The sequence below is a fragment of the Bos indicus x Bos taurus genome, chromosome 14, assembly GCF_003369695.1.
Source record: "Bos indicus x Bos taurus breed Angus x Brahman F1 hybrid chromosome 14, Bos_hybrid_MaternalHap_v2.0, whole genome shotgun sequence".
In the NCBI taxonomy this organism is placed as follows: Eukaryota; Metazoa; Chordata; class Mammalia; order Artiodactyla; family Bovidae; genus Bos; species Bos indicus x Bos taurus.
The window spans coordinates 18,788,924-18,804,450 of NC_040089.1; the positions used below are offsets into that span (position 1 = coordinate 18,788,924).

The 15,527-nt window shown below is 39.0% G+C and overlaps 1 non-coding gene across 1 annotated transcript; it reads right to left on the reverse strand.

The window, feature by feature from the left end:
• Positions 1-7,529: 7,529 nt before the first annotated feature.
• On the reverse strand, positions 7,530-7,602 carry TRNAM-CAU. Its single transcript has one exon. It is a non-coding gene; the product is annotated as a tRNA-Met (tRNA).
• Positions 7,603-15,527: the final 7,925 nt, after the last annotated feature.

Here is a 15,527-nt window from a genome sequence, read left to right on the forward strand (position 1 = left end):
AAGACGTTTAAAACTTGTATAAAATTATACAACCAAGATTCAACTGTAGAGTTGTCAGTATCCAGGACCCAGACTTTTTAAGCTCTAGGCTATTCTGAATGATGATGAATAAATGAATGAATGAGTATAAATATTTCCTGAGTTGGACTGGAGTGATGGCTGAGTTTGGACAGTGACCAACACCCTCAAAGAAAACTTGATTGGACACCATGACCAGTCAAGGGGATTGGACATTCCCCCACAAAGGAACCTTGAGCAGATACCTCCTAAGTGACTCCAGGGCAAGTGGCTAAGAAACTGAGACAGGAGGGGGAGCTAGGTTCTGAGTTCCTATGTCACAGTCAAAATGAGTTAGGGAGGGAAAGGTCTGTCCTGAGAGGAGTGAGTGCTTTGTCTTGGTAGTTAGTGTAACCAGGAGCTCCACTTTCATGCATCCTTCCCTAGCTCGCCACATATGTGTTCCATGTATGTTTGCCCAAATTAAAAGTATATGTTCCCCTAGCTCTTAACCAACAGGCACTGTATTACTTTTAGCTAAAAGGACACTTGTTAAAGAGGCATACTACCCATTTCAGTAAAGTCTGAGTTACACCCTTGTGTGGTCTACAAGGTCAGGTCTTGCTGATATGGCCTTCTTCTTGATAAATAAGCCTATGACCCCTGGTTTACATCCAAGAACAGAAATTTCTAAGAGGGTCATGTTTGGCAACATGGGGGACTTAGCGCTTACCTCACTGATAACTTTCAGTTTCTTAGCTTGGAGTCATGATTGTACTTTTTAGAATTGGAGCCTGTTGTTTATAAAGACCAAAGGTCATTTATTTATGGTGAATCCAATCACAAGATATAATTGATTTTTCAGCTGTTAACAACGAAGGGGGAAGAGGTAAGTTTAATTGCTAGATTTCACTAGCAGATAAAATTTGTGATTTCCAGAGAATCCTCTTGTATGACCATTAGTTACTGTGCAAAAAAAATAAATCCAATTTCCTCAGATATTCTGATTTTTCAAGAGTAATAAGAAAAATACCATGATTTCTAAATATAGTGTTCATTATTCTAAATTTTATAAAATTTTCCTTCAGGGGAAAAAAGCCACTTGTGGGCTTCATTCGGACTATTGATTACTTGATAGTAATACTGACTATAGGTGGTTCCATCAGGAAGATGATTTCACATAGGTAGCTTCATCAGGAAGGTCTACCCAGATGGCGCTAGTGGTAAAGAACCCACCTGCCAATGCAGGAGCTGTAAGAATCTGTGTGCCAATGTCGGAGATGCAGGGGACATGAGTTCGATCCCTGGTCAGAAAGATCCCCTGGGGAAGGGAATGGCAACCCACTCCAGTATTCTTGCCTGGAGAATCCCATAGACAGAGGAGCCTGGTGGGCTATAGGCCATGGGGTCACAAAGAGTCGGACATGACTGAAGTGACTGAACAGGCACACTTACATCAGTAAACTTGGTCTATAAGATATCTGAAGATACTTTGCTCTGGATTTATATGGTATTTGAGATTTGTACATAAATTAAGAGAAAAATAGAGTGGATTGCATGCTATCATAGACAACTTACAACTTATAGAGACAACTTACACAGACAACTTATAGAGACAAGTTACCTCTTGAAGAGAGGCTACCTAATACATATTCTGCAACGTTTAACAATAGAAAAGGGTCAATGGAGGTTTAACTCTTTTTTTCTTGTTTGTTTTCTTGTATGTGGCAAGAATACTACTTTTCTTTTAATTTCAGATATTTAAAATTTTAAATTATAGAAGTAATACATGAATAAGGGAATCTCAAGCATCCAAGGGCATCCCTGATAGCTCAGTTGGTAAAGAATCCGCCTGCAATGCAGGAGACTCCAGAGACCCTAGTTCAATTCCTGGGTCAGGAAGATCCTGGAGAAGGGATAGGCTACCTACTCCAGTATTCTTGGGCTTCCCTTGTGGCTCAGCTGTAAAGAAGCCACCCACAATGCAGGAAACCTGGGTTGGGAAGATCCCCTGGAGAAGGGAAAGGCTACCCACTCCAATATTCTGGCCTGGAGAATTCCACGGACTGTATAGTCCATGGGGTCGCAAAGAGTCGAACACGACTGAGCGACTTTCACTTTCATTTTCAAGTATCTATAATAATATTATTAGTTCACACAGAAATAAGCCCACATCTCTGAAAGCTATTACCAAAAATATTGTATCATTCCATATTTTTATTTGCTTATTCAAATACATATGCACCTGTTGGTGGCTCAGTGGTAAGGAATCTGCCTGCCAATGCAGGAGATGCCTGCCAAGCAGAAGACATAGGTTGGATCCCTGGGTGGAGAAGATCTCCTGGAGAAGTAAATGGCAACCCACTCTAGTATTCTTGCCTAGGAAATCCCATGGACAGAGGAGCTTGGTGGCTACAATCCATGGGGTCAAAAGAGTTGGATATGACTTAGAGACTAAATAACAGGCAGGGATTGTTGATTTGTTTTTCTTACAAATACACATTTGCATTGAAAATTTTATTTTATAATTTCATATAATTTTTAATATAATTTAATTTCATATAAATTTAAATGATTTTATTATACTTGACACCTTTTCTGCATATATATATATATATATATATATATATGTCTTTACTTCTGTATATACTTGCACTACCTCATTCTTTCTGAGAGCTACAGCATATTCCCTAATTTGGATGATCTAAATTTATTCCATAATTTGGCAGCACTGAATATCTCAACTATTTTCCTACTTACAGACATTGCTTTATTGTTTCCAGCTTCTTAAAATTAAAAAATGCTGCAGTAATTTTTAGAATTTATTAAACTGATTCTGAAGTCCATGTAAAAGAAAAATATACAAAAATTGCTTAAAAGTCTTAAAACACAATAATGTTAATATGGTGAAGTAATTTATTATTTATTGAAACAATATAAAGCTAACTATATTCAAAATAATAAAGCACTTGCTTAGGCATAGACACTTAATTCAAGGAACTGAATTCAATAAATGGAACAACTAGTCTACAAGTCAGTGGGGAAATTATGCATTTACCAGCAACTGGTATTGAGGTAATTGTTATTTATTAGAAGAAAATAAATGTAACCCCAATTGTGTGCCCACAGACGAATATAAATTTAAGACAATAGTTCCCACCAGAAAAATAATGTATTAAAAGAGAAAAATTAACTTATGAGTATATATGTCTTTAGGGGTAAAGGAAAGCTTAGTAAGGAAGATGGGAACAAAAAGATATAATGGAAAAATAAAATATCAGATAACATTATAAAATAATGAAATAAACTAAAAATTCTTTGATGGAAAAAGGCAACTTAATTTAAAAGGACAATGACCAACTGGGAAAATCATTTGCTACACATACACAAAAAAAGTGACGAATACTCTTAAGATATAAGTAGTTCTTCAAATTCCTATGAATAATGTTTAGCACAAGGAAAATTGATATTCAGGAGAATTGGGGAAAAGGCAACAATAAAATAAAACTTTTGGCCCTCTAGATTGATAAAATGTAAGATCACGTTAACACCCAATGCCCAAGACACTGCTAGGAAAACAACATGCACACACTCAAGAGCAATGATGAGTCTAAAAACTTCTAGAAGTTTTGGAAAGTAAATCTGGCTATATTCTTTTAATGCTGGGAAAGATTGAGGGCAAGAGGAGAAGGGGGCAACAGAGGATAAGATGGGTGGATGGCATCACTGACTCAATGGACATGAGTTTGAGCAAATGCAGGGAGAAAGTGAAGGACAGGGAAGCCTGGCATGCTGCAGTTCCTGGGGTTGCAAAGAGTCGGACACAACTTAGTGACTGAACAACAATGACAATATTCTTTTAAACCACAAGTGTGCATACCATTTAATCAAGCACCTCACTCCTAGGAAATTGTTTTTCAGAAAATACTGACAAGTGTCTAATGATACTCTTTTCAAACAGGAACTTGGTTTGTTGTTTCCTGAATACAATAGGCAAGCATGCAGAAAACTAGGGGATGAATTTGGGCCAATTTGGGCTCTTGCACATAAATATGCTTTGCTTTTGATGTTTTTTTTCCTCTGTACCAGAAAACCATAGGAGGAGAAAAGTCGATAAAGTTGAGTGAGCCTTTACTCTCCTTACTTAAAAGAAATGCGAGTAAGAAAGGGGAGAGGGGGACTAAGCAAAGAGAAACGGAAGTGTGAAGGACTCAGGCAGGGAGCTAAGGTTTTGCAGTTCAGTAAGGATCTTTGACTGAGTCTGTACTGAACAAATGTGTCAAAGAACCCTACCTTCTAGGTCATCTACAAGCATGCAGTTGAGCTCCCTGTGCTATATAGCAGCTTCCCTCTAGCTATCTATTTTAGACATAAATGGTAACCTACTCCAGTATTCTTGCCTGGGAAATCCCATGGAGAGAGGAGGCTGGCAGGCTACAGTCCACGGTGTCACAAAGAGTTGGACACAACTGAGTAACAAACACAATGATGACCTTAGTGAAGGACAGAGAAGCCTGGCGTGCTGCAGTCCACAGGGTTGCAAAGAGTTGGACATGACTTAGCGACTGAAAGATGAACAACAAGAAGTAATGACCTTGGGCTTCCCTGGCGGCTCAGCAGTAAAGAATCCATGTGCCAGTGCAGGAGACACAGGAGACTCGGGTTCAATCCCTAGGTCAAGAAGATCCCCTGGAGAAGGAAATGGCAACCCATTCCAGTATTCTTGCTTGGAAAATCCCATGGACAGAGGAGCCTGGCAGGCTACAGTCCATGGGGTCACAAAGAGTTAGACACGACGTAGCGACTAAACAACACCAACAATAAAGTGATGACCTACGGGGGTGTGATGGGGGGTGGTGGTGGGAAGGAGGCTCAAGAAGGAAGGGATATATGTATATATATAGCTAATTCATTCTGTTGTACAGCAGAAAGTAACACAATATTGCAGAGCAATTATACTCAAAAACAACAACAACAAAAAAAAACCCTTGCTCCCTGCCATTTGGTAACTGTGTGGGGAAGGAAAGACAAATGCACACATCCAGCAAGGTGCTAATAAAACATCCGTAGTGGGTTAGTGGAAGAGCAGTCATGGTGCAAATATAAGCAAATTTCAGGAGAGACTTAATATCTTTATCATAAGTATTGTATCAAAGCAGATTCATTTGTCTCCACCTGCTGATGAACAGGAAGCTGGGAGTCAGAGTGGTAAAGAAAGGGTCTAAAAATAAATCTGCCCCTTTATTCCTGTAACATGTCTGATTCAGCACTTTTGCCCCCTAGGTTTTCCTTGGAGGTGCAAGACAGTGTTCCTTTCTTTGACAAAAGGTCCATTTTCTTCACTTTTCCTCAGTCTTTTATTTGTCTTACTGGTCACAAGTAATGAGAACGAAACATCTGCTCTTTATTGAGTGTTTACTGGGTGTCAGGGACCTTGCCAAGCATTTTATATAAGTGGCCTTCTCCAGTTTTCACAACAGCCCTGAGAGATTCGTATTTTTTATATTTTATAGATTAAGGAAACTCAGAGACTCAAAGTTACTAATACCTTAGGATGGAACTTACTGCTATCACATGGCAGCAATGATCTTCAAACCTGTGTTGAACTCCAGAGCCTACAATGTGCTTAAACACGTTGTTAGTCTACTGCCTTAAGACAGAACATTTTGGAATGCAGGGCACTGTGACTTCTCTGCTTCACATCTTGACTTTTATATTTTCTTTGTCTTGTGATTAAGGTCTTCTCAGGTGACTCAGAGGTAAAGAATCCTCCTGCCAATGCAGGAGACACAGGTTCAATCTCTGGGTCAGGAAGATCCCCTGGAGAAGGAAATGGCAACCCAATACAGCATTCTTGCCTGGGAAATCCCATGGACAGAAGACCCTGGTGGGCTACAGTCCATGAAGTCACAGTCAGATGTGTGACTAGGCCTATAGATTACAGTTAATTTGCATGCCTCTTTACCTCAGGAGTTGATAAACACTCTCTACTGTTCTTTGCTTTTAGAGGATCTACATTCAAAAATGCTATTATAGATGCAGGAAGTCAAAGTAATATGAAAGTATGTAGAAGTTGGTCCTTTGTGAAGGACAGATTGGATTTGCCTTCATCTTTGTTTCTGCCAAGGAAAGACTGAGGACCCACAATGCCTTGACTGGTTTTGATGTCTATTAGATGGATTTCTCCTGAGGAGTTTAGATAATCTCTGATATTTATATAGTGGCAATCATATCTCTGGCACTTAGCAATAGCCAGAAAGAGATTAGATAAAAGACTCTTAAAAGATTAGTGTAATGTAACCCAGACTTTGATGCATCTGTTCTCTGCTGGCTTTCCAAGTCCCGCCCACATGATATTTTTCCCAGGAAATACAAGGGGCAATTTTAGGGTCTTCTACTAGGATTGTTTTCTCTGTTCCATTGTTTTGAATATTATTGTCTTGGTGCCTAGATCTTCCTTGACATAAAATGTTTAAACACTCAATTTTCTTTTATTTATTCATTTATTTATTTTTAATTTTTTTTAATTTATTTAAATTGGAGGCTAATTAAATTCACTATCATCATACAAGGGCTTTTTAGAAATATCCCAAACTATGACCACTACTGAGATGGACCTTCAACTCAATCACTTTTTTAAAGAAAAAAAAAATATATGATTAATTAATTCCACCTCCTAATCCTCAGACTCCATTCACATTTTTCCAGAACACTCCATTTCTCTTCAACCTATTCTGCATCTCTTCAAACCAGAGTAACTGGGGCAAAAAGAAAGTCCGATGATTGGGTGAAAGAGTTGGGATAGAGAGGAAGCCTTTGCACATTCCTTTGATTATTTTTACTGATTGCCCAACGTTCCTTTTTAAAGACAGCTCCATTTCTTAAAACCCTGAGAATGATTGCTTATGCTAATCCTAATGCATATTTAAGCATATTGGCCACTTGGCCCAGTATCTGTGTTTGCAATTGAATCCACATTGAACCCTACCAGGTCTCTGCCTGCTTTCCCACTCTCTCAAACACCCATACAGATACACACGTACACACAGATTTCTTCTTGGTCAGTATGTGTTCCTTAAGGTTCAAAAACATCCCCTTAAAATGCCCACACACACGTTTCTAAACCACTAGTACCCTTCCTGGTATCCAAGGAGTGCACTCCCTCCACAGGGTTGTCTTACAAAGATATTTTTTTTAAAGTATATTTATCTTGCTTTACAACCAGTTTCTCCTATAAAAGATATTTAGTTTCATGTCCAATTAATATTTTATAATTTCAATCCATGGAGCATTTCCTTTATGAGATGATGTCTTTAATGAAATGTATGACATAAATTTTGAAATCTAGTGATATTATAATTGCAACATTCAGTTGGCTTCTCCTTTGATATTGGCCACCTCTTCACTTTCATTTTCAATATTATTAACTAATATTTGTCAAAACAAGTAAAGTTACTAAGAGGAACGTAAAATAGCTAAAAAAAAAATTACTCTGAAAATTCTCTTAGGAAGTGATGAAGGCAAAACACAAGTGCCCCCTCTGAGGTTTGAACTCAGGACCTTCAGATTATGAGACTGATGCGCTGCCTACTGCGCTAAGGAGGCAAGTTGAAAACATGGCTCACTGTGGACACTCCTCACAAACAGGCATTTTCCTTTGAAGCCTGAAAACTGGTAGAATATTAGAATCATCAATTTTTTTTTATTGCTTTCAAAATACATTTCAACAATTGGCTCAAACTGTCTTTCAAAATTGAAGCTGCTTTAATTATACAGAATTTTCTAGTGTAGAGACACAATATACCAAGATAAAGTTAACCAGTGTTTTTATACGTGTGCTCTGCTGCTGCTGCTGCTAAGTCGCTTCAGTCGTGTCCGACTCTGTGCGACCCCATAGACGGCAGCCCACCAGGATCCCCGGTCCCTGGGATTCTCCAGGCAAGAACACTGGAGTGGGTTGCCATTTCCTTTTCCAATGCATGAAAGTGAAAAGTGAAAGTGAGGTCGCTGAGTCTTGTCCGACTCTTGGCGACCCCATGGACTGCGGCCCACCAGGCTCCTCCATCCATGGGATTTTCCAGGCAAGAGTGCTGGAGTGGGGTGCCACTGAGTCCAACCCTTTGGACCCTATGGATGGTGGCCCGCTTGGAATTCTCCAGGCAAGAATATTGAGGTGGGTTGCCATTTCCTCCTGCAAGGGATCTTCCTGACCCAGGGATTGAACCTGTGTTTTCTGTGGCCAATGCAGGAGCGTTCTTTACCACTGAGCCACCTGGGAAGCCTTCCTTTATGTGACCTTTTTCTTATATTAGGGCTTCTGCTGTGGCTCAGCTGGTAAAGAATCTGCTTGCAGTGTGGGAGACCTGGGTTTGATCCCTGGGTTGGGAAAAAAGGCTAGCCACTTCAGTATTCTGGCCTAGAAAACTCCATGGATTGTATAGTCCATTGGGTTGCAAAAAGTCAGACACGACTGAGTGACTTTCACTTTCACTTTGTCTTCTATTAAGCTCCTTGCCCTTAAAGATCCAGGAAAGGATGAAGGAAACGGTAGGAATATTTTGGAAGAGGGTGGATTGCAAAATGTTGCTTATTGTCCTGATATTTAATATAATTTAACTGAGAAGAATATAGCTGCATTTTGTTCTGGCAAACAACAGCGTTTTCTTGAAGACCTGTAACATGCATTGCTACCATGGTTCTAGCTGAACAACCATGCCATTCCAAGCAGGTCACATAAGGTGATTTCTGCAACCTTCTAAAGCTATTAGTAGTTTTGGATGATTTTTCCATGCAAATCTTTGCTTTCCCTACTGACTAGTTATGATGAAAAGAGACTGCTTTTAGTCCTAGTAGGTGAAAGAATCAACTAGGTGTGAAATCTAAGCAACCAGAACAAAGATACACAGGCTGGCAGACCTGGGTGGAGTGAGGGAGTTTATTTTCAACATCTCTGTAGGGTCATTTGTGTGTAGATGTAATGCAAAGTTAACTTCAAGGAAAAAGGACATAGATTTAAAGAAAACTACACATTAGTCATTTAATTTGCATATCTACACCTCTTCAAGATTACAGTTTCACTTTAGGAAACAGAGCATTAATAGTTCGACTTTTAATCAGCAGCTACCAGAGCTGTCATTTTTAAGATATCAGTTCCATATTTACTCACAATACTCCTTTCAAGAACTCTGAAAAGCAGTGGAGAAACAGACATAGAGAACAGACTTATGGACATGCAGAGAGAGGAAGAGAGGGTGAGATGTATGAAAAGAGTACCATGGAAACTTACGTTACCATGTGTCAAAGGGATAGCCAATGGGAATTTGCTGTATGTCTCAGGGAACTCAAACAGGGGCTCTGTATCAACCTAGAGGGGTGGGATGGGGAGGAGATGGGAGGGAGGTGAAAGAGGAGGAGACATATGTCCACCTATGGCTGACTCATGTTGATGTTTGACAGAAAACAACAAAATTCTGTGAAAGCAATTATCCTTCTATTAAAAAAAAAAAAAAAAAAACTCTGAAAAGTTACCAAAGCCTATGTTGTCCAGGGGGGCAGATAAGAAAATTTTTCTGTTAGCTGAAAGGAAAAAAAAAAAAAAAAAACCAGATATCCATAGATGGCCATAACATTGTGTAAAACACACCTGCTTTGAATACAAAATATAAAACACCAGAAATAGATTAGAGGGAGGGAAAAGAGAGTCAATAAAGTGACATGACTGAGGAAAGACACCCTACCAGACAAAAGGACACATTGTGTTCAGGTGCTTTTTATTCCTGAGAAGAACAGATTTATCAAACTATCATGTTAAGAGTAAAAATCACAACCATGACACAATCAAAAGTTTCCGTTGTTTGTGAAGTTGACTGGTCAAGATACTCAAGGTTTTGTCTGTTGAACTAGAGTGTAAGCTCCTGTAGGTTAGGAATTATAGCAATTTTTTTTTCTGCCTGTCTCTTTTAGAAGGTACGGGAAAGATGCTGTCTGCCTCACAGACCTATAAAATGGCCCTGCTGAATCCGTTCTCACTCAGGTCCCTCGACACACTTCTGACTGGGGGCAGAGGGCAAATTGGACATCAAAGAGTTGCCAAAGGCTTTTTTGCTGTGGAAGGCTGAGGAGCTCTGGATGATTCTTTGATCTCTGTTTCCCTCCCCCTCCCCCCTCTGCCCCCACACATACCTCACATCAGTCTTCCCTAGACCCCACCCTGTGTCTCTGCTCTCCTCAGCTGCTCTCACAGAAGACCCCTGACATCCTGGTCCACATTAAGGAACGAAACTAAACAAGAGTGCAAACAATCAACCTTCTAATCCAGACAAGCTGCTGTCATAGCCTTTGGCTCCCTTATCTGCACAGAGAAAACATTTGGTGAAACCTTTTAAATCTCAGTTTAAAAACAAAAACACATCAGGGGCAGTTTTTTCCCTCCCCCCACCCCCTTCTTCATTTTATATAGAACCCAGATTCTACTGCTCTCTTTGGCTCACCTGCGAAAGAATCAAGGGGGAAAGTTTCTAAGGTATTAAATTCTGAAGTATTTACATCTAGCTATAGAATTCTTGAAAATCTTTACAACTTAAAGATTTTCTACTGTAAGCAAACCTGTCCTGAAAGTGCAGCATTTCATGAACTGCAATGTACAAGCAGAGGATGGTTTCTTTGGAGAACAAACTGATAGGCTTGTTAAAAAAAAAAAAAAAAAAAAAAACCTATGTAAATGTTAGAATCTCTTACATACTGGAACACACAAGAAGAGTAGTCGAAAATAAACTTCAGTTTCATCAAGAGAGGCTTGGTTCAATATAAAAGATTGTCTAAAATGTATAAGATGTTTTAGAATCTACTCTAAGAAAGAGAATATGCGATCACTAGCTTTGATGTTTTAGATTTCAAATGCCTAGAGGAAGGGAACTGAACCCCATGACCTTCTGAGGACTCTGCTCAGTGTGCGAAGCTCATTCCAGTTCTGGAATCGGCAGATGGTGTTCACCCTGGATTGAGTCCCTAAGTCAAATCCTGTACAGCATCATTCAAGTATGTTCTGCTAAGTAGTAGTCGCGTAGCCTTATCATCAACACTTCACCCCCACCCCCCAAATCAAACGTTGGTTAGCTTAATTTTTCTTCACCTGACATGCATAGAGAATCTTCTATGTGCCAATTTCCATTATTGATGTACTGGTAGATAGAAGAAATAATAGAGCAAAACTGAAAAATTCATCTCAAATTATATTTGCAACTGGAGTTTTGTCCTCTGGCCTTTTCTATTATATGAGAATTGAAAGGATCATAGAAGGCTCATCACATATGACAACCAGCTCTTCCTTCTAGGCTTACAGAGAAACTGGATTACTTTAACACAGCTGGGCTTTTTTTTTTTTTTTTTTTCTTAATTACTTTTAATTAAGCTGGGCTTAATTTCTAGGCAGGGAGATGTTTTAAATCAGATAAAATAGTACAGTATGTTCATCTCTAAATGAGTCTAAAGCTTTTCCCTTTGTTACATCCTGATTATGCTGTCATTAAATGTAGATGGTCCCCAAAGTGCTACCCTCAGTCTTCAGATAGAAAAAAGAGAGTTTTTTTTTTTCTTGTCCTCTCACATTCCATCTTTTATCACCTTAAAGCAAATGATTTCTAGGGTCTCTCTTTCCCAGATCTCAGATATCTAAACTTTTTATTTCCCAATTCTTTCCTCAAACATCCCCTTCACCTAATGCCAACCCTTACTGCTGCTACTGCTAAGTCACTTCAGTCGTGTCCGACTCTGTGCAACCCCACAGACGGCAGCCCACCAGGCTCCCCCGTCCCCGGGATTCTCCAGGCAAGAACACTGGAGTGGGTTGCCATTTCCTTCTCCAATGCATGAAAGTGAAAAGTGAAAGGGAAGTCGCTCAGTCATGTCCAACTGTTCGCAACCCCATGGACTGCAGCCTACCAGGCTCCTCCGTCCATGGGATTTTCCAGGCAAGAGTACTGGAGTGGGGTGCCATTGCCTACTACCTTGACTAAAGTGACTATTTCCTTCCACTCACCCAGAATCCCCTTATCATGCTCTTTTTCATAACTCTTAAATATACTAAATAGTTCAGTTATTATCTATGTTTTATATTCTACCCTCTTCCCACCTGTTATAGAATGTAAACTCATGGAGAGCAGGGGTTTTGTCCATTTTGTGTCTGCTGTATATCAAGTGTCTTAGAAAAGTTTCTGGCACACAATGTGTGTGTGTGTTAGTTGCCCAGTCATGTTCGATTCTTTGTGACTCCATGGACTGTAGCCCACCAGGCTTCCCTGTCCATGGGATTCTCCAGGCAAGAATAGTGGAGTGGGTTGCCATTTCCTTCTCTCTGGCACACAATAGTCCTTCAAAAACATTCTTTGAATATATGAACAAATCAACTCCAACTTCTGAATCAGATATTTCTGTTATGTGTCTTATTTTCTTACTAGGTTCAAAGTTTGAGTTCCATGTCTAATCATTTTCTGCCTTTCTACAAATATCCTGTGAGTCAACATGTGTTGACCATGCTTCATGAATGGTGATTCTCATGTCTTTCCCTTGAATTCTATTCCTACTGCCAGAAACCTAGCTGAAATTCCCACATTTTCTTTCCTGATTGAACACAACAGCCTCCTAACTGGTTTCCTTTTCTCTAGCCTTTCCCTTTTATAACTCATTTTATACATCACTGCCTTCCTAAAGCATAACCTTGACTATGTGATGGCAGTTCATTGATTCTTTCATCAAATATTAAGAGCAAATATATGGCAGGCAAGGATTGAAAAGACAGAAAAATCTCTTCATTTGGAAAGTTTATATTCTGAACTCATTAGTCCTCAGTGGCTCCCCATTGTTTACAAAGAAAAGTCTGAACTATTATTTTGACATCAAGACTCCACAACCTGAACTCATCAACTTTCCTATCTTCATTCCCATTACAACCTTCTATGTATTTGTGCACTAGTCAAGTCAGACCATGAATGGTCAATTTTGTTCCATATTTCTGAGTTCGCACTGGCTTGCTATTGTTGTTTAGTCTGACTCTTTTGCAATCCCATGGACTGTAACCTGTCCATGGGATTTCCCAGGCAAGAATACTGGAGTGGGTTGCCATTTTCTTCTCCAGGGGATCTTCCTGACCCAAGGATCAAACCCATGTCTCCTTCATTGGCAGGCAGGTTCTTTACTACTGAACCACCAGGGAAGCCCTCACAGTGGTTTAGCTCTGTGTAACAGAGGCTCAATTGCTGATTCTCTGTATCCTGTAAGGATTCTACACATATTTGACTCTACCATTTCCATGAATTCTCTGATTGGCTTCCATTACTTGAAAAAGATATCTTCTATTTTTCTTTTGTCTATTTTTACCTCTTCAAAGATATATATCATTTAATACTTCGTATGCTCATTATTAGACTATAGATCTCACCTACCACAATAGATTAGAACTTCTTTGAGGTCATGGAGCCTGCCTCTGTTTTCTTGGACTTCTGCCTACTGCCCTGACATTCACGGCATTCAACAATGTTTGCTGCATAGACAAAACAAAGGATATATTTTTTCTTTTCTACTGTATATTATACTCACTTTAAACTCAATCTTAGAGATAATTTTTCATCTCTGAGTAAACATCACAACATCCCAGACCATATATCCTGACAGACAATAATATTGAGTAGTGAGAATCCAAGTATATAAGTCAAAAGACTTTGTCTTTATTATGGCTTTATGGTGTAACTTCGGAGAAGGCAATGGCACCCCACTCCAGTACTCTTGCCTGGAAAATCCCATGGATGGAGGAGCCAGGTAGGCTGCAGTCCATGGGGTCGCTAAGAGTCGGACATGACTGATGTAACCTAGCAGCAGCAGCAGCATGGTGAACCTTGAACAAGATACTTTTCCTCTATGCCCCATTTTTTCAAAATAAAGATAGGCAAATAAGTAATACTTAATATGTGAATGTTATATTGAATATACGACAATCAGCACATCATTTGACACTCATCAAATGATCAGTTCAGTTCAGTCTCTCCGTTGTGTCGGACTCTTTGTGACCCCACGGACTGCAGCACACCAGGCTTCCCTGTCCTTCACTAACTCCTGGAACTTGCTCAAATTCATGTCCATCAAGTCAGTGATGCCATCCAACCATCTCATCCTCTGTTATCCCCTTCTCCTCCTGCCTTCAATCTTTCCCAGCATCAAGGTCTTTTCCAGTGAGTCAGTTCTTTGAATCAGGTGGCCAAAGTATTGGAGTTTCAGCTTCGGCATCAGTCCTTCCAGTGAATAGCTTTTATTATTACTGAACAAATAGAGTGTCAGCATTACCTCTTTACTCACCACCCCCTTCCTTTCTCCAGAGTTCTTACTCTTGATTCCATGATGCCGTGCTCTATCCAGTTCCTGCCCCCTTGCCACAAGCAAACAAACAACCTCCCTTTTGTTCCTATTCAGGACATACGCATCCAATAGAAGCCAGTTTAAACCTCACTTTTTTCATGAAACCTTGAAAAACCATGAAATCTTGGTTTTTTCAACTTATATTGAGTTTACTCTTCTTTGAATTGTCATAACACTTGGGAGGATATATATACATCCCGTTCTTTCTAGATATCTGCTGTTATTAGTCATTGGCCTATTCATTACATGATATTAGAGAGTAAGGAAATATCTATAATAAATTATTACATAAATTATATTTATTTTATATATTTTATATACATGCATATATTCTCAATGATAATCTAATACAGTGCTTTACAGTCATGGTAGAAAGTGTACATGAGACTTAGGACCATGAGATATTAGTTACAAAGAGCTGGGTTTAAATCCTATCTGTCATTTTGTTGTTGGTGGTCATGGTTTTTTAAAGTAAGTGATCTTCGAAAAGCTACTTAATCTTTTTGAGCCTCATGTTTCTTCATATGAACAATGGAATGGCAATGCTTACATTATCGGATAGATGTTATAATTAAGATAAATGACACATGTATATAATACAATGTCTGAAATCCAGTAGACATTTCATAGATAGAAACTGTGATCATTATTCTTATTACTATTATCAGTTAATTTATTCCTAGAAGAACTGGCATGAAGCAGAGATTAATCCATGAAACCAAAAATCTCCCTTTTACTGAAAACTGAATTTATTATATGCTATACTGAATATAAAATTCCCTTAGATGTGCATGTACATATTTCTTTTTCTTACTTTTTACAGCAGATGTTTTTTTCATGAGATTTTCAATAGTTTTTGTAATGAGAATAAAAGCAAGAATCAAAGAAGGAAAAAAAAAAGAGAAAGAAACTTGTTATTTTGCGTCTGTCCTTAATTTAAAAATCACTTTTTCAAACTGGAAATGTTTAGAAGGACAAAGTCATTTTTTCCCATCAATAGGGTGCAGTAAATCTGTTCTGAAAAATGGAACCTTTTAAATGAGTATTTCCAAAAGCTCCCTGAAGTTCTTTATTGATTTAGAATCTTTTTTGCTATGTTGACAAGAGCCTTTGAGACAGGACTT